The sequence below is a fragment of the Pristiophorus japonicus genome, chromosome 14 (assembly GCF_044704955.1).
Source record: "Pristiophorus japonicus isolate sPriJap1 chromosome 14, sPriJap1.hap1, whole genome shotgun sequence".
Lineage (NCBI taxonomy): Eukaryota > Metazoa > Chordata > Chondrichthyes > Pristiophoridae > Pristiophorus > Pristiophorus japonicus.
The window spans coordinates 148,266,770-148,286,980 of record NC_091990.1 but is presented as its reverse complement, the minus strand read 5'-3'; positions in this window follow the sequence as shown (position 1 = coordinate 148,286,980).

The following is a 20,211-nucleotide window of genomic DNA, read 5'->3' as shown; positions in this document are numbered from 1 at the left end:
AATGAACTACGCATGAAACAGAACCCAGTCAATAGACTATCAGGAAAAAGTTAAACATCTTAGGAAGAATCATTCAGTAAACAGTAAACCAGTGGAAATAGTTAAAATCTATTAAGGAGACACTAGACTTGGTCTTTTTTTTTATTTGTATCTCAAAAGACTTTGAAATTAGAGCCATGGGGTTCTATGGTAAACCATAAAGCAAAGACTTCAAACGTGTTGTTTATTTGTTTACGTCAGTCACAAAGTTAGATACACAGCAGGGCCCAGACACGGGGCAAAGAGCACAGCAGCCACTGCCTCAGCATTTCCTGTTGCCCATTCCGTGAGACAGGACAGGGAAAATACAGGGTCAGGTCTGTGAAGAAAAAGTACTGACCTGATTTATATCAACCCTCCATAATGCTTCTACTAAGAGCAATGAAGGTGTGATGTTGGTGAATAGAGGTCAAAGTTCGAAAACATAGGCAAAGAGTGAGCTTGACCTTTCGTGCCTACAAGAAGGCTTAGGCAAAAGTTTTGATCTGTTCATCAATATCTTCTGGTGATGTATGGGAGAAGGCAAACTTCACCGTCCCTTGGGAAGTCTTTTATTACTTCTGCAAGCTCAATGTTATTGAACAAATTAAGCTAATGCCTTTCCTCTGTCAGAAACAATAATAAAGCTAAACAACGATGTAGTTAAATAAACAAGAATAGCTCTATAAAAAACCTGACTGAACAATTAGTTGTATGTAGAGAAATTTAAAAAATGAAGTAAGTTACCACAGATATACTAGTAATTGTAATATAAGGTGCCACATCAGAAATACATACTATTTGAGCAGACCTACATCTCAAAAGTGTTGATCGTAACAGTTCATGTGTTACCATATCAAAGCTGGCTGTAACTTAAATGTACTTACCTCTGTCAGATAATTTTGAGGTTTAGCCACGCCATTATCCACAATGCTATATCAAAGTGAGTAATTGCATGTGAGGAGGGAAAGAGAGGAAATGCAACGAATGTATTTTCTTATAAGTACTAAACCAGCAATATTGCCTTCTTAATCTGCTATAACGACTGTTATTCATCAATCTTTTTGCTGTAGTCTCTTCTCTAGTGAATATTTATTTTTGGTGTATTAAGTCCAGTTTAGGATGTATCCAGTTTTTCCCCCATTTCCTGCACCAATTTTCTCTCCTGCACTTCTCTTCTTCCAAGACAGTTTAATGGGCACTGGGTGGCCTCTGCTACCTTGCCCAAGTGGGCATTCTTCATATGTGTGAACCTAGATAATGAGTAGAGACAGGATATTGAACCACTGGGGCACGACAGCCAAGCCTAGAACTATCCTCACCTGATCTTGACACGTGCATTCTTCCAGCAGGGATTACTGGATTATGACCAGAAAGTATACCAGATTTAGACTTTTGCCATATCTTCATTGACAGGATCACGAGCCTGAAAATGATTCGATGTGGCATTTTATGAATGCTTTATTCATTCATATCAAATTCCTTAGTTGGCCATTTTAACAGAGGCATTAACGCTCATGTCTCAAATGACATTTTTTTGAAGAAAAATCAAGACAGAAAATAAGCCAAGCTTAGAGTGACAAGAATGGCCATGGCTGAAACGTTCCCAAGATTGCATGTGACATCAGATGACAAAAATCATCTTGAAATGCTTGAAAAGGCTCTACTGTGGCGTACTTTTGAGAGCAGGCTAGAATCCCATGATACACTGAGCCTCAATTATAGCACTGGAGGCAACTTGGAGCCAGATGTATATTTGCGGCTGCATCGTGGTTTTTTAGTCCTTGGACAAATTAATTGGCTTCTGTAGGAATTTTTTCCCTCAAGTCAGAAATAGGAAACAATTCTGCACTTGCAGACCTAGGTTTTCCCTTCAAGAACCCACACTATCAATGGCCCATTCATTAGTGGGAAATTTGCCACCTTCGGAGATCTTAAAGATAGATTAGGGCTTTCCCTCTTACACTTCCTAGCAAATGCACAAATAAAGGCAACAGTAAGAAAACTCTTTCAACGTGCTTCCCACGTACTGACCTCGGAAGTTTTTTCCCCCTGGAAATGATTTATACCAACCCTCCATAATGCTCCTACTAAGAGCAATCAAGGTGTGATGTTGGTGAATAGAGGTCAAAGTTCGAAAACTTAGGCAAAGAGTGAGCTTGACCTTCCGTGCCTACAAGAAGGCTTAGGCAAAAGTTTTGATCTGTTCATCAATATCTTCTGGTGATGTATGGGAGAAGGCAAACTTCACTGTCCCTTGGGAAGTCTTTTATTAAACGCTTATCCTGGAAGAAGTTTGTTCAAATCTATATTTAGGTTTGTGCTCGTGAAAGGATTAAAGATAGGGGGGCCGAATATTCAGGGCCACCAGAAAGCTGCTGGAACTATCTTTTTTTTGGAGTTTTTTCCGCCGGGAGCGTGGAGGCGGCCTTTCAATTGATTTTCGGCACTTAGTAATTTTTTGAACTTTGAACCGGAAGTCGGTCATACTGGGGGCAGAAGTGCGGCGGTAAGTCAGGCTGGGGGGCGGAAATTGGGGCTGGATCGAGACTCCGCGCTGTCACTCAGCGGCGAAGCGGTGGTGACATCATAGCATATGTGCATCATCACGCTCTCTCCTCTCCATTAAAGGGGAGAGACTCAGGCATTTTTTATCTTCGACTACTGGGCGACAAGGGAGGGCTTCGGCCGGGCCAGTGGCTTGGCACCCAAGAGGGGCTGCCAGGCTGCCTGTTGGTGGCCTGGCCAAACCCAGGGGCAATATTTTGCCGACCGATCGTGAAGTCGGCCGGCAAAAATAACAACATGGCAAGCCACGGCAGTGGGCCCTCCCCTTGATGGGCCGCCGCGGTGCTGGGTGACACACTCAGGATAAGGTGCACCTTATCTGTTGGGGGCACCGTGCGGCGGGGCAATGATTTTTTTCCCTAGATATGTGTCGGAGTCTTCTGCAGGTGAGGGAGAGGGACAGTGCGTGTTTTGATGATGCTCGTGGTGGTCATCAGCAGTGGGGCGGAAGTGAGATCAGGCCAAAAAATCCCCAACCTGAATTTGGGTTGGGGTGGCCACTGGACTGCAACTTGGCGTCCACTTGATTCCGCCGCATGGCCGCTGCAAAACCATGGAAATGGGCCTCATCTGGACCCTGAATTTCGGCCCCAGGATAACTAACAGCTTTGAATGCCCCATGTTGCTGATAATCCATATTTTACCCTGGATGATCAAGCTGGCTCTGTTTCCTTCAAATTGTAGTAATCTTATTTAATGAAGAATGCAATGCTGCTGAATCCAATAATTTAGGAGAACCCGAACATTGCTTATAACAGGACTTAATTAAAATAGAAGTGGTTTACTGCCTTTTTTTAGCTTCTTGAGTGTAGTTGCAGCTGCACCTATGCATTCTATCACACTCTTGACTTGAGCCTCGGAGAGACTTTGAGGGAATAGAAGGTGAGCATCTCGTCACAGGTACACAACCTCTGCCCTGTTCTTTTAGCCTTTATGTCGATATAACTGGTCCATTAGCATTTTGTGTCAGACTGCTCTTCCTTTGTATGGGACCCAAATTGTAAAAATTTGGAAAGACTGAGGACAAACCTCATGCTAAGGCCAAACTGTTAAATTGGAGATGTGGAGAGATAGCTGGACAAATATTTACAACACCGTTCGCAAGTTGGCATTTCACCCCATTTAATATCAGTAAGAACGTGTATTATACTGCCCATAATGGGACAAGCTCTGAGTTCTGAATATCTGGATGAGCAGTTGCGAAATCTCCTCACTTGCTATGACAGAAATCATTGATAAATATTTATTGTTTTGCTATAACGTTCTATGTTCTATTGGGAAAATTCCTACTTTGCACGTAAACATTAAATAATCACCTGGGTGGGCCACATCAAGAAATATCAGGCAGGGAGGATTCCATGCCCATTACAGAGCTCACCCAATGTTCCAACCATTATTTCAATGGTCTGCCCAGGCTGTTATTTAACACCCAAGTGCAAAAGAGGAAAATGCATTCTATGGTTTTGAACGTTATAAAATAGAAGGTAAACATTAAGAAGGATAAATTGGGCTGCATTGTGCCTTCCGTTGGCGCCTGTGGTGGGTGGTAACGAGGTGCTAAGGGGTTACCGACCGGGTGCAGTGAATTCAGCGACGCCCGCGAACTTTCCTGGCGGTTTTGCGCTGGCGCTAATTCTTCCCATCGATCATGATATCATCAAGGGCGCAGAGCCCCGTTACCACCCTGGATGTGATATTCGCTCCCGCCTCGTACTGCATCGCCAGGGGTCTGAAGTTCCCGGAATGAAAATAGCATTATCGTCTGGCGATACTTTTCTCATTTTTCAAAAGCTATCGCCCCAAATGGTGCGCAATGGAATTTCTAGCCCTAATATTTTAATAAGTGATCTTTGCTGACTTTTTATTTGTTCTTCTCATGAAGGGATTGATTTGTGGTGGGATACCACAAGGTTGCATGGTCACTGGGCCTCCTTTATCAGCCTAACTTGCATTTATATAGTGCCTTGATAGAGGGTAGAATAAAAAATGAATAAGATAAATAAAATCAAATAGATAAAAGAAGGAACAAATACTAAACCAGGATGTGAGAATTAATATAGATGATCAAAAGCTTGGTTTGAAAGGCAGATTTTGAAATGGTTTTTAACAAAAATAATAATTTGCATTTAGATACCCACTCACATTACTCAAGTACTGTATCCCCAAATGTTATTTTCTGAAAGCAACTATCTAATTTACATTTGAATGAATCAATACTAACTGTTGCCAGCATCTCCCTCGGGAGTCTGTTCCATAGTTTGACCCCTTGTTCACTGAAATATTGCTTCCATAGCAAAACTTGGCCTGTGGCATTCTTTGTAACTTGGCACGCTCAGATTACTTATATGTTTTCCTCAGCAATCTTTACGCTGTGGCAGTGCATATTAAGGTAACAGTGGAGTATGTCAAAGAAACTATTCCAAGCAGGAAATCAATAATTCAAGAATATACTAACATTGTTCTTTGACCAATGTGTCAACATCACTAGAGTCTGATATACAGTTTTACGGAAGGGAAATTTGAGTTGGATTTATATGTCAGTATTTGTCAGAATATCTCAGACACAAACTGTAGGGAGAGAGAGAGAAACACAAACTGTAAGGAGGGAGAGTTCACTTCGGCCTGTGATGTGAACTGTTGTATAATGTGTTTTATAATGGGGGGCTTGGCTGCTTCTCCAATGAGGACTGAGTCTCATCTCTGTGAAGCTGGGCTTCAGCGGTGGGATGTGAGAGTCAGTATATTGAATTAGGTTAAGTTTTATTTATTATTTTTATAACTTGCTGTGTATTGTAAAAAGCAATAAAGTTTCACAAAACTTTAGTTAGAAGTTATTTATATTGATTAAGTTTTGTTGAATCAGAGGTATTTATTTGGTGTTTCACATTGCAGTCAATACTGTAGAAACATCACAAAAGTAGTTATTATTTAAACACAACTTATCCTTAAATCTTTCTATTATTTTGTGTTCTTTCTTTGAATTATAAATTATGTTATTTATCTCACTGTCAAACAGACAAATATTTAATTCAGGGCAAAGTGATAGTATAACATTAAACTAAGCTTAGTGCAATAACATTTGCAAACAGTGGGCAAATGTCACGTGATCAAATGTCACATCTTCAACTCTCCAGGAATGCGTCAAACCAGAGTTAGCATCCTAGAGCAGCCGCCCAATATACATCTCCTGATATTTATTTCTACTGATTCTTGCATCGTTCAATCGCATTTAAAGCCATCTCTGACCACTTCCTCGTATCGCTCGCCACCCACATCCCCTTCGCCGCCCCACCCCCACCCAACCCTAATTCCTCCCGTGTTCGCCCCTGGAAAAAACTCTCTCCCAACTCTCTTACTGTCCAGTCTTTGGCCCTCCATTCACCATGACATTTTTGCAGTTAACGATTTGCTCAGCCACTTCCTCACCACCACTTTTGATGCCCTAGTCCCTATTAAAACGATTACTCTCTCTCACCCTGGCCATTCCCCCTGGTACAGCCCTCATCTTCGCTCCCTTAAGTCCAAGGGGCGCAGACTTGAATGGATATGGTGGACAACTGGTTTAACCATTCACCGCTAGATCTGACTGGACCACATAAAGCATTATCAGGTCCTGCTCTTGTCTGCCAAAACTGCTCACTATTCCAGAATCATTCTGGAATGCAAAAATAAACCCCGACTTCTATTCTCCACTGCTAATCGTCTTCTTAAACCCCTCTTCTCTGTCTTCTCCACCCTCACCTCCGACAACAAGTGTGAGGAGCTCATGGACTTCTTTGTCTCTAGATTGAGACCATCCATTTAGCTGCCTCCCTTCCCTTCCTTCCCCTAGGCACCCGGGCCAAACCTCCTCTAAGCTCCGCCCCGCCCTAGCCCTGAACTCGCATCTTTCTCTAGTTTCTCTCCAATCTCCCGTCATCTTCCAGAAGGCATTTGACAAGGTGCCACATAAACGGTTACTGCACAAGATAAAAGTTCACGGGGTTGGGGTAATATATTAGCATGGATGGAGGATCGGCTAACGAACAGAAAACAGAGAGTCAGGATAAATGGTTCATTCTCTGGTTGGTAACCAGTAACTAATGGGGTGCCGCAGGGATCAGTGCTGGGACCTGAACTATTTAAAATCTGTATTAACGACTTGGAAGAAGGGACTGAGTGTAACGTAGCCAAGTTTGCTGACGATACAAAGATGGGAGGAAAAACATTGTGTGAGGAGGACACAAAAAATCTGCAAAAGAACATAGATAGGCTAAGTGAGTGGGCAAAAATTTGCCAGATGGAGTATAATGTTGGAAAGTGTTAGGTCATGCACTTTGGCAGAAAAAAATCAAAGAGCAAGTTATTATTTAAATGGAGAAAGATTGCAAAGTGCTGCAGTACAGCGGGACCTGGAGGTACTTGTGCATGAAACACAACAGGATAATATGCAGGTACAGCAAGTGATCAGGAAGGCAAATGGAATCTTGGCATTTATTGCAAGTGGATGGAGTATAAAAGCAGGGAAGTCTTGTTACAGTTATACAGAGTATTGGTGAGGTCACACCTGGAATACTGTGTGCAGTTTTGGTTTCCATATTTACGAAAGGATATATTTGCTTTGGAGGCAGTTCAGAGAAGGTTCACTAGGTTGATTCCAGAGATGAAGGGGTTGAATTATGAGGAAAGGTTGAATAGCTTGGGCCTCTACTCATTGGAATTCAGAAGATTGAGAGGTGATTATTGTATATGCAATGACTGTTAGACTGAGTATTGTTTAACTCCAAGAGGTATGACCTTGGCTCTGCTTTATTAAGGCCCAAAGTGACTAATATACAAAATGGCTGGCCTTTTATACTTGGACTGCACACACACACGTGTAGCCCAATGGCCTCCAACAATGATGCCATCTAGTGGCTAGTGATCCCAAAAGTACATACATGACAATACATGCCTTTGAGATATTAACGCAGTATTTTACAAATTGAGACGGTCCGGTGTTTTACGCTCCCGGGTTAACCGTCTCAGTTCAACTCCAGCCTTGGGTGAGTGTTCAGAGTCTGTTGTGGCTGGGTGGCTGACCAGGTGGGAGTGGAAACGGCCATGTCAGGAATTGAAAGGCCATTTTCACTGAACATGTCAGTGATTGAAAGTACCGATTCACTGATGACCACTACTCCTCTGATGACTGGGGGTAGGTTGGTTGGTCATCGATTGTCTCTTCCTCCGACTGTTCGGGTTCATCTGTGTGCTGCAGTTTTGTCTGATCAATATATTTCCTGCATGTTTGCCCATTTTTAAGCTTGACAATAAATACTTTGTTGCTCTCCTTGGTTATGACAGTACCAGTGATTCACTTGGGACCCTGACCATAACTCAGAACATATACAGGATAATTTACAGAAATATCGCGCGACACAGCTGCACGATCGTGATACCCTTGCTGACTTTGTCTTCTATATTCAACATGATTATTCAAGTCAGGGTGTCTCTTCATCATTAGTTCAGCAGGCGAGACCCTGGTAATTGTGTGCGGCCTTGTCCTGTAACTAAGCAGTATGCATGACAGGCGGGTCTGCAGTGACTCTTGGGTTACTCGCTTCATACTCTGCTTTGTGATTTGGACAGCATGTTCTGATTGACCATTGGATGCAGGTTCGAACGGTGCTGACCTTACATGTTTGATACCATTGAGTTTCATGAATTCTTGAAACTCCTGACTGATGAAGCATGATCCGTTGTCGCTAACAACGATGTCAGGCAGACCATGTGTCAGGAACATGACACTGAGGTTCTCAATGGTAGCTGTGGATGTGCTGGATGACATGATTATACACTCTATCCACTTCGAATATGCATCCAGCACAACTAAAAACATCTTCCCCAGGAAGGGACCTGCAAAGTCTATGTGGATCCTGGACCATGGTTTGGACGGCCACGACCACAGACTCAGCAGCAATTCCGCTGGTGCTTTGCTGAGCGGCTTGCATGTGTTGGTTGCACTGACACACTCATGATTCCAGCTCAGAGTCAATTCCCGGCCACCATACATGAGACCTGGTGATGGCTTTCATCATTACAATGCCGGGATGTATGCTATGTAGCTCACGTACAAATTTCTCTCTCCCTTTCTTGGGTATAATAACACGATTGCCCCACAGTATCATCATCATAATAGGTGGTCCCTTGAACGAGGATGACTTGCTTCCATGAGTTCACAGGTGTTTCGATGAAGGACCCGACGTTTCAGTCCTGAACTCCAATTGAGGGGGTGGAAGATGCCTGTGCATGGATTTTTTTACCGTGTGGTGACCATTGCACACCAGCCACCACACGGGCATGACAAAGCTAGGTCTTGGTCCAGTGGCAAAGGTTAACCAAGACGACTGAAGACCTGCTCTGCTGCACGGACCTAGCGCGCACACATATCACAGTGTGGGCTGGCCCGTGTTGCCCCTGGGCTCCCGACTCTTCTGGGCCCCGTATCCTCATCTGTCGCACCTCCGCCACAAACACTCGCCGCTCCTCCGCCCCGACCTTCCCACTCTTCTGTACCTAGGCCCTGCCGATGTTCCTGCCCACGCTCCAAAATGGTGACCAGGGTTTTGATGACGTCACCCAGTTGCCCATCTCAAAATCCTTGGAGCAGCTCGCGCTGGAGGTTGAAGTGGTATGTTGCTCCAGCTCTTTTATAGCCCGACCTGCAGAGCTGTTCTCTCGCAGGTTGGGGGGCCCACAGTATACAATCCGACTGAATAAACAGTTTGTCTTTGCGACGAATGTAAGGTTTGGTCTCCTCGCACATTTGCTTGGGTATAGAAACATAGAAACATAGAAAATAGGTGCAGGAGTAGGCCATTCGGCCCTTCTAGCCTGCACCGCCATTCAATGAGTTCATGGCTGAACATTCAACTTCAGTACCCCATTCCTGCTTTCTCGCCATACCCCTTGATCCCCCTAGTAGTAAGGACCTCATCTAACTCCTTTTTGAATATATTTAGTGAATTGGCCTCAACAACTTTCTGTGGTAGAGAATTCCACAGGTTCACCACTCTCTGGGTGAAGAAGTTCCTCCGCATCTCGGTCCTAAATGGCTTACCCCTTATCCTTAGACTGTGACCTCTGGTTCTGGACTTCCCCAACATTGGGAACATTCTTCCTGCATCTAACCTGTCTAACCCCGTCAGAATTTTAAACATTTCTATGAGGTCCCCTCTCATTCTTCTGAACTCCAGTGAATACAAGCCCAGTTGATCCAGTCTTTCTTGATAGGTCAGTCCCGCCATCCCGGGAATCAGTCTGGTGAACCTTCGCTGCACTCCCTCAATAGCAAGAATGTCCTTCCTCAGGTTAGGAGACCAAAACTGTACACAATACTCCAGGTGTGGCCTCACCAATGCCCTGTACAACTGTAGCAACACCTCCCTGCCCCTGTACTCAAATCCTCTTGCTATGAAGGCCAACATGCCATTTGCTTTCTTAACCGCCTGCTGCACCTGCATACCAACCTTCAATGACTGATGTACCATGACACCCAGGTCTCTTTGCACCTCCCCTTTTCCTAATCTGTCACCATTCAGATAATAGTCTGTCTCTCTGTTTTTACCACCAAAGTGGATAACCTCACATTTATCCACATTATACTTCATCTGCCATGCATTTGCCCACTCACCTAACCTATCCAAGAAGCTCTGCAGCCTCACAGCATCCTCCTCGCAGCTCACACTGCCACCCAACTTAGTGTCATCCGCAAATTTGGAGATACTACATTTAATCCCCTCATCTAAATCATTAATGTACAGTGTAAACAGCTGGGGCCCCAGCACAGAACCTTGCGGTACCCCACTAGTCACTGCCTGCCATTCTGAAAAGTACCCATTTACTCCTACTCTTTGCTTCCTGTCTGACAACCAGTTCTCAATCCATGTCAGTACACTACCCCCAATCCCATGTGCTCTAACTTTGCACATCAATCTCTTGTGTGGGACCTTGTCGAACGCCTTCTGAAAGTACAAATATACCACATCAACTGGTTCTCCCTTATCCACTCTACTGGAAACATCCTCAAAAAATTCCAGAAGATTTGTCAAGCATGATTTCCCTTTCACAAATCCATGCTGACTTGGACCTATCATGTCACCTCTTTCCAAATGCACTGCTATGACATCCTTAATAATTGATTCCATCATTTTACCCACTACCGATGTCAGGCTGACCGGTCTATAATTCCCTGTTTTCTCTCTCCCTCCTTTTTTAAAAAGTGGGGTTACATTGGCTACCCTCCACTCCATAGGAACTGATCCAGAGTCAATGGAATGTTGGAAAATGACTGTCAATGCATCCACTATTTCCAAGGCCACCTCCTTAAGTACTCTGGGATGCAGTCCATCAGGCCCTGGGGATTTATCGGCCTTCAATCCCATCAATTTCCCCAACACAATTTCCCGGCTAATAAGGATTTCCCTCAGTTCCTCCTCCTTACTAGACCCCCCGACCCCTTTTATAACCGGAAGGTTGTTCGTGTCCTCCTTCGTGAATACCGAACCAAAGTACTTGTTCAATTGGTCCGCCATTTCTTTGTTCCCCGGTATGACTTCCCCTGATTCTGACTGCAGGGGACCTACGTTTGTCTTTACTAACCTTTTTCTCTTTACATATCTATAGAAACTTTTGCAATCCGTCTTAATGTTCCCTGCAAGCTTCTTCTCATACTCCATTTTCCCTGCCCTAATCAAACCCTTTGTCCTCCTCTGCTGAGTTCTAAATTTCTCCCAGTCCCCAGGTTCGCTGCTATTTCTGGCCAATTTGTATGCCACTTCCTTGGCTTTAATACTATCCCTGATTTCCCTTGATAGCCACGGTTGAGCCACCTTCCCTTTTTTATTTTTATGCCAGACAGGAATGTACAATTGTTGTAGTTCATCCATGCGGTCTCTAAATGTCTGCCATTGCCCATCCACAGTCAACCCCTTAAGTATCATTTGCCAATCCATCCCAGCCAATTCACGCCTCATACCTTCAAAGTTAGCCTTTTTTAAGTTCTGGACCATGGTCTCTGAATTAACTGTTTCATTCTCCATCCCAATGCAGAATTCCACCATATTATGGTCACTCTTCCCCGAGATTGTTAATTAATCCTCTCTCATTACATAACACCCAGTCTAAGATGGCCTCCCCCCTAGTTGGTTCCTCGACATATTGGTCTAAAAAACCATCCCTTATGCACTCCAGAAAATCCTCCTCCACCGTATTGCTTCCAGTTTGGTTAGCCCAATCTATGTGCATATTAAAGTCACCCATTATAACTGCTGCACCTTTATTGCACGCACCCCTAATTTCATGTTTGATGCCCGCCCCAACATCACTACTACTGTTTGGAGGTCTGTACACAACTCCCACTAACGTTTTTTGCCCTTTGGTGTTCTGCAGCTCTACCCATATAGATTCCACATCATCCAAGCTAATGTCCTTCCGAACTATTGCCTTAATCTCCTCCTTAACCAGCAATGCTACCCCACCTCCTTTTCCTTTTATTCTATCCTTCCTGAATGTTGAATACCCCTGGATGTTGAGTTCCCAGCCCTGATCATCCTGGAGCCACGTCTCCGTAATCCCAATCACATCATATTTGTTAACATCCATTTGCACAGTTAATTCACCTTATTGCGGATACTCCTTGCATTAAGACACAAAGCCTTTAGGCTTGTTTTTTTAACACCCTCTGTCCTTTTAGAATTTTGCTGTACAATGGCCCTTTTTGTTCTTTGCCTTGGGTTTCTCTGCCCTCCACTTTTCCTCATCTCCTTTCTGTCTTTTGTTTTTGCCTCCTTTTTGTTTCCCTCTATCTCCCTGCATTGGTTCCCATCCCCCTGCCATATTAGTTTAACTCCTCCCCAACAGCACTAGCAAACACTCCCCCGAGGACATTGGTTCCGATTCTGCCCAGGTGCAGACCGTCCGGATTGTACTGGTCCCACCTCCCCCAGAACCGGTTCCAATGCCCCAGGAATTTGAATCCCTCCCTGCTGCACCATTGCTCAAGCCACGTATTCATCTGAGCTATCCTGCGATTCCTACTCTGACTAGCACGTGGCACTGGTAGCAATCCCGAGATTACTACTTTTGAGGTCCTACTTTTTAATTTAGCTCCTAGCTCCTTAAATTCATTTCGTAGGAACTCATCCCTTTTTTTACCTATGTCATTGGTACCAATGTGCACCACGACAACTGGCTGTTCTCCCTCCCTTTTTAGAATGTCCTGCACCCGCTCCGAGATATCCTTGACCCTTGCACCAGGGAGGCAACAAACCATCCTGGAGTCTCGGTTGCGGCCGCAGAAACGCCTATCTATTCCCCTTACAATTGAATCCCCTATCACTATCGCTCGCCCACTCTTTTTCCTGCCCTCCTGTGCAACAGAGCCAGCCACGGTGCCATGAACTTGGCTGCTGCTGCCCGCTCCTGATGAGTCATCCCCCTCAACAGCACTCAAAGCAGTGTATCTGTTTTGCAGTGGGATGACCACAGGGCAGACCAATCGCCTTTGAGGATGCAACTCTTCACCACCAATAAAATCGGGGTCCTGGCTGGTCCAGGTCTTAACTTGTTGAGCCGTGACAGGGGTTCCTTCACTCTCAAAAGCATCCATAACTAACAATAGGTCCGCCGGTTGTGGTGTTTCCACCTCCGGTGTGGACAACGGCAGATGGCTCAAAGCATTGGCACAATTCTCAGTGCCAGGTCTATGGCGAATGACATGATCATAAGCTGATAATGTCAGTGCCCACCTCTGGATGCGGGATGAAACATTGGTGTTGATACCTTTGTTTTCAGAGAAATGAGCGGCTTGTGATCTGTCTCCAGTTCAAACCGAAGATCAAACAACACTGATGCATCTTTTTAACCCCATACGCACAGGCTAGTGCTTCTTTCTCTACCATGCTGTAGGCTCTTTCCACTTTAGACAAACTTTTTGAAGCATACGCGACTGGTTGAAGTTTACTCGACTCATTAGCTTGTTGGAGTACACAACCAGTTCCATATGACGAAGCATCACAGGCCAATACTAAACGTTTACATGGGTGATAATGTACCAGCCCCTTGTTAGAACAAAGCAGATTAGTGGCTTTCTCAAAAGCTCTGTCTTGAGACGCACCCTACATCCTTTTCTTAGCAGCATGTGCAGTGGTTTTAATAAGGTGCTCAATTTAGGTAGGAAGTTACCGAAGTAGTTGAGTAGACCCAGGAACGAATGCAGCTCCGTCACATTCTGCGGCTTGGGTGCATTCTTGATGGCCTTGATTTTCGCGTCTGTGGGCCTGATGCCATCAGCAGCAATTTTCCTCCCCAGAAATTCTATCTCTGGTGCCATGAAGACGCACTTCGAGCATTTCAGTCTGAGTCCCACTTTGTCGAGATGATATAGAACCTCTTCCAGTTTGTTCAGATGTTCCTCGGAGTCACGACCTGTGATCAGGATGCCATCTTGGAACACGACTTCAGTAGGCTCTCCATGTTCCTCTGAAATATTGCTGCAGCCGAGCGAATTCCAAAAGGGCACCTGTGATAAATAAACAGTCCGTTATGCGTGTTAATGCACGTAAGTCTCTTCGACATCTTGACCAGCTCCTGTGTCATGTAGGCCGACATTAAGTCTAGTTTGGTGAATGACTTCCCCCCGGCTAGCGTTGCAAACAAGTCATCAGCCTTCAGTAACGGGTACTGATCCTGTTTTGAAACCCTGTTGATCGTAGCCTTGTAGTCTCCACAGATTCTGATTGCGCCATCACTTTTCAGCACAGGAACAATGGGGCTGGCCCATTCATTAAATTCAACCGGTGATATGATCCCTTTATGCTGGAGTCTGTCCAGTTTGATTTCGACCTTCTCCCTCATCCTATACGGAACTGCCCGAGCTTTATGATGACGGGTCTTGCATCTGAGTCCACGTGGATCTGCACCTTGGCTCCCGTGAAGTTGCCGATGCCTGGTTTGAACAGTGAGGGGAACTTGCTCAGTACTTGGGCACATGTATCTTTCTCCGAAAACAATGCCTTGATGTCGTTCCAATCGCATCTGATTTTTTTCAAGCCAGTTCCTGGCGAACAGCATTGGGCCATTGCCTGGGACAATCCATAGCAGTAACTCGTGAACCACACTCTCATACGACACTTTAATTGTGGCACTGCCAAACACCGTTATGAGATCTTTGGTGTAAGTGCACACCTTGGCATTGACTGGACTCAGTCTGGGCCTCACAGCCTTAGCCCACAGCTTGTCGAATGCCCTCTGGCTCATTATCGATTGACTCGCCCTTATGTCCAGTTCCATCAATACCGACACCCCATTAAATTTCACGTTGATCGTTATCGGTTTACTCTTAGTTAGGAACGAGTACAGTCCATACACTTCCTCCTCTGGTATCTCGGATTGCGTATCTGGATCTGCGCTAGTCTGACCATCATCCTCCACATGGTGCATCGCAGCACGTTTGCTCATCTGCGGACACTTGCGCTGGAGATGCCCCACTCTCAGACAGCCTTTGCAACTATATTGCTTAAATCGGCACTGCTGGTGCCAGTGATTTCCCCCACAACGCCAACACTGAGAAATCGAATGCATTACCGCTGGCGGACTTCGGGCAGCCACAGGTTTCGCATACGCAGTCGGGTAGGCCCTGCCATGTGCCGCTCTGCCAAACGCCGAATCAATCATATTTACAGTACTTGCCACGTTTCGATTCGATTTTTCACTGATATCTGCTTTAGACTTCTATCCGTCATCATGCATGACTGAGCGATCGTGGTGGCAGTGTTCGAGTCCAACGTCTCCACCGCCAGTAGTTTACGCAGGATCACCTCGTGGTTGATGCTGGTTACAAAGAAGTCCCGCAGCATGTCTGCCAACACAGCCCCAAACTTATACGATACCGCTAGACGTCTCAGGTCGGTAACGAATTCTGCCGCATTCTGGCCCTCCGAGCGAAAGTGTGTGAAAAATCTGTATCGCAAGATGATGATGCCTTCATCTGGCTTAAGGTGCTCCAGTACCAGTGTACACAATTCTTCATATGTCTTCTCTGCTGGACTCACAGGCAGGAATAAATTCTTTATCAGACCATAAATTTTTGGACCGCAAACTGTGAGGAACACCGCCCGGCGCCGATCTGCGCCGTCGACTCCTCCATTTTGTTGGCCACAAAGAACTGGCTCAAACGGCTCACAAAGTCTGCCCAATCTTCTCCTTCCACAAATCGCTCCAACAATCCAATTGTGTTCATTTTTGCATGCAAAGGTTCTTGTTGCCTCATCGCCAATTGTTGTGTATGCAATAACTGTTAGACTGAGTACTGTTTAACTCCAAGAGGTGTGACCTTGGCTCTGCTTTATTAAGGCCCAAAGTGACTAATATACAAAATTCCTGGCCTTTTATACTTGGGCTGCACACACGTGCGTGCAGTCCAATGGCCTCCAACAGTGACGCCATCTAGTGGCTAGTGATCCCAAAAGTACATACATGACAGTGATCTTATTGAAACGTTAAGATTATGAGGGTGGATGCAGAGAAAATGATTCCACTGATGGGGGAGACTAGAACTAGGGGGCATAATCTTAGAATAAGGGGCCGTCCATTTAAAACTGAGATGAGGAGAAATTTATTTTCTCAGAGGATTGTAAATCAGTGGAATTCGCTGCTTCAGAGAGGTGTGGAAGCTGGGACATTGAATAAATTTACGACAGAGATATACAGTTTCTTAACCGATGAGGGAATAAGGAGTTATGGGGAACGGGCAGGGAAGTGAACCTGAGTCCATGATCAGATCAGCCAAGATCGTATAAAATGGCGGAGCAGGCTCGAGGGACTGTATGGCCTACTCCTACTCCTATTTCTTACATTCTTATGTTCTTATGACCTCGCCGCACTCATCTTATCTGTGAGACCCACTTCCTGCTCTCTCGAACCTATTCCCACCAAACTGCTGACCACCCAACTTCCTTCTCTGGTCCTCTCTCCTCAGGTACTGCCCCTCTCTCCCTCAATTCTGCCGTCATCACCCCTCTCCTCAAAACACCAACCTTGACCCCTCCTTCCTTGCAAACTACCACCCCATCTCCAACCTCCCATTCCTATTGGAAGGTAGGAGGAAATGTAACACCGCTATTCAAGAAAGGAGGGAAAGAGAAAACAGGGAACTACAAGCCAATTAGCCTGACATCAGTTATCGGGAAAATGCTAGAATCCATAATTAAGGAAGTGATAATAGGACACTTAGAAAATCATAATCTGATAAGGCAGAGTCAACATGGTTTTATGAAAGGGAAATCATGTTTCACAAATCTATTTGAGTTTTATGAAGATGTAACCAGCAGGATAGATAAAAGGGAGCCAGAGGATGTAGTATGTAGGATTTTCAGAAGGTATTTGATAAAGTACCACACGAACGGGTGTTACACAAGATAAGGGCTCAAGGGGTTGGGGTAATATATTAGCATGAATAGCGTATTAGTTAACAGACAGAAAATAGGGTGTCGGAATAAACAGGTCATTTTTCAGGTTGGCAGGCTGTTGCTTGTAAGGTGCCGCAAGGATCAGTGCTGGTGCCTTAGCTATTTACAATCTATATTAATAACTTAAATGAAGGGATTGAGTGCAATGTATCCAAGTTTGCTGATAATAAACCCTAGGTGGGAAAGTAAGCTGTGAGGAGGACAGAAAGAGTCTGCAAAGAGATATAGACAGGGTAAGTGAGTGAGCAAGAAGGTGGCAGATATGGAACGATGTGGGGAAACGTGAGTTTATTCACTTTGGTAAGAAGGATAGAAAAACAGAACATTTTTAAATAGTGAGAATCCAATAAATGTTGGTGTTCAGAGGGATTTGGGTGTCCTTGTACACACAACACAGAAAGGGGGTTGGAGTACAACTGTAAGGAAGTCTTGCTGCAATTGTACAGAGCTTTGGTGAGACCACACCTGGAGTACTGTGTACACTTCTGGTCTCCATACCTAAAAGGTATACTTGCCTTACAGATGTTGCAACGAAGGTTCACTAGATTGATTCCTGGGATGAGAGGGTTGTCCTACGAGGAACGATTGCATAGAATGGCCTATACTCTCTGGCGTTTAGAGGAATGAGAGGCGATCTCATTAAAACATATAAGATTATGGGAGGGTAGATGCTGAGAGGCTGTTTCCGCTGGCTAGAGAGTCTAAGAACTACGGGGCATAGTCTCAGGATAAGGGGCCGACCATTTAGGACTGAGGAGAAATTTCTTCACTTAGAGGGGTGTGAATCTTTGTAATTCACTATGCCAGAGGGCTGTGGAAGCTGAATCGATGAGTATTTTCAAGGCTGAGATCGATAAATTTTTGGATTCTAAGGGAATCAAGCGATATGGGGATAGGGTGGGAAAGTGGATTGAGGTTGAAGATCAGTCATGATCTTACTGAATGGCAGAACAAGCTTGAGGGGCCTATGGCCTACTCCTGCTCCTAATTCTTATATTCTTATGTTCTTTCCCTCCTCCTTCTCCTCTGTAATATATTATCACATGGTTTGGTATGAGCATGCTCAGTTCGCTCTGGCCTAATAAAGCAAGCACATGGACTAGCAACTCATCTTGTCTCTGTCCTTCAGTTGTTCCACCCACACATATTACATTGTGGCGACAAGGATGGGCTCCCAAAGCAATTTTTAGGGATCATGGAAGGACAGTGTTCAACCTTCGAGTGGACAAGTTTAAGGTGAATTGTGACACCTAAACTGAATTTTTGCGATTTTTTTACCATTACTGCTCATGCAGAATCATCTATACTTCCCTTTCGCATGTATATATACACAACAACAGCGGCATTGATTCTCACATGTGCACAGGTAGTGCGCTGAGTCATTGTTCGATGGGATCGGGACAATCATGGCTGTGCCTACAGGATTCATTGAAAGCTTCAGCATGTATGACCAAGCTCGCGAATCATTCAGTTCTTACATTGAGCGGATGGAAATGTTTTTTCGGGTCAATAACATTATTGAGACCGAAGATGCAGATGAGAATGTTCAAGCTCAAAATAAGGTAATTTGTGAACTGAAGAAAGCAATTTTTCTAAAGGAGATGAGGCCAGATGTCTATGGAACATTGCCAAACCTACTCGCACCGGGGAAAGCAAAGGATGCGTCATTTGAAGACATTGTCGAGAAACTTGAGGACCATTTTGTTAGAACTAGCAGAGAGCTATAAGTTTGGTACCAGAAACAAAAAAGAAAGTGAAACCATTAGTGAGTACATTGTAGCTCTTAAGAACCTGTCTTTGCATTGTAACTTTGGCACATTTTTGGATTGTGTGTTGCGAGATAAGTTTGTGTGTGGAATGGTGGACGAACGCTCACAGTCCAAGTTACTGAACACTCTGAACCGAATGTTTGCAAAGTTGTCCTATCTATGGAAATTGCGTCTAAGAATGCTAAGGAGCTCCGTCCAACTCAAGTGACTAGTGCAGCTGAGGTCTACAGTCACAACAAAGCTACCGCTAAACCTAAAGCTGTGAGACCAAGTCAAAAGCCTGTCGGTGAGAGCAGTTCAGTGAAATGCTAGCGCTGCAATAGAAATCACTCACCACAGTTCTGCCAATACAGAAATGCCAGTTTTCATTGCCAGAAGCAAGGCCATATTTCAACAGCTTGCAGAGTTAGATCTAAAGCAGGAAATAAGAATCATTCTCGAGGCAATGCAAAGTAGCAACAACAAAAGGGAGGAGTTCACAATATTGAATTGAACACACCTGATGTGGAAGAACTATGCATCTACAGTATCTGTGCCACTAGCGGCCAATGTTAGCAGTTATGAGAAAGACTTCCATACAAAACTTTTGATCAATGAGCAATATATTGATATGTGTATCGACACAGTGGTGGACTGCTCCATCATGAGGAAGGACACATGTGAGAGTAAGTTTAATCACGTACTACTTACAAAGAGCATCGTAGAGTTAAAAATCTACTCTGGAGAAATCCTAGAGACATGTGGACGAATGGAATGTACAGTTCAACACAATGGCCAGTCAGTAAAACTGCCCATTATTGTAGCGAGCTACAACAACAGGCCAACCCTCACAGGCAAAGACTAGTTGAGAAAGTTAAAACTATATTGGAAAAATGTCTTCAGTGTAGAAGCTTCAAAGAAACAACTCGACACAATGCTGAACAAGTACGAAAGCATGTGCCCCATGAGGGCATCACTGGGTATTATGCATATATCCGCATCAAGTCCAACATGAAGCCTGTCTATTGTAAGGCAAAGCTGGATCCCTATGCGTTGAAATGTCAGGTGGAGGAAGAGGTAACGAAGCTCAGAGAGATGGAATGCTAGTAAAAACTGACAAAAGTGAATGGGCTACCCCAATTGTGGTAATGCCCAAAGCAGACTAAACTGTACGGTGGTGCGGTGATGACAAATTTACTATCAACCAAGCAGTCGATGATGAGTAGTACCCATTACCTACATCGCAAGATTTGTATGCAGCACTCTCTGGTTTTCTCCAAGCTTGACCTGTTACACGCTTGTGCTCAGCTGAATGTTGACGAGAGAGTCAACAGTATCTCACCATCAACATACATAAGGGACAGTACTCGTACACCAAGCTGTCGTATGGT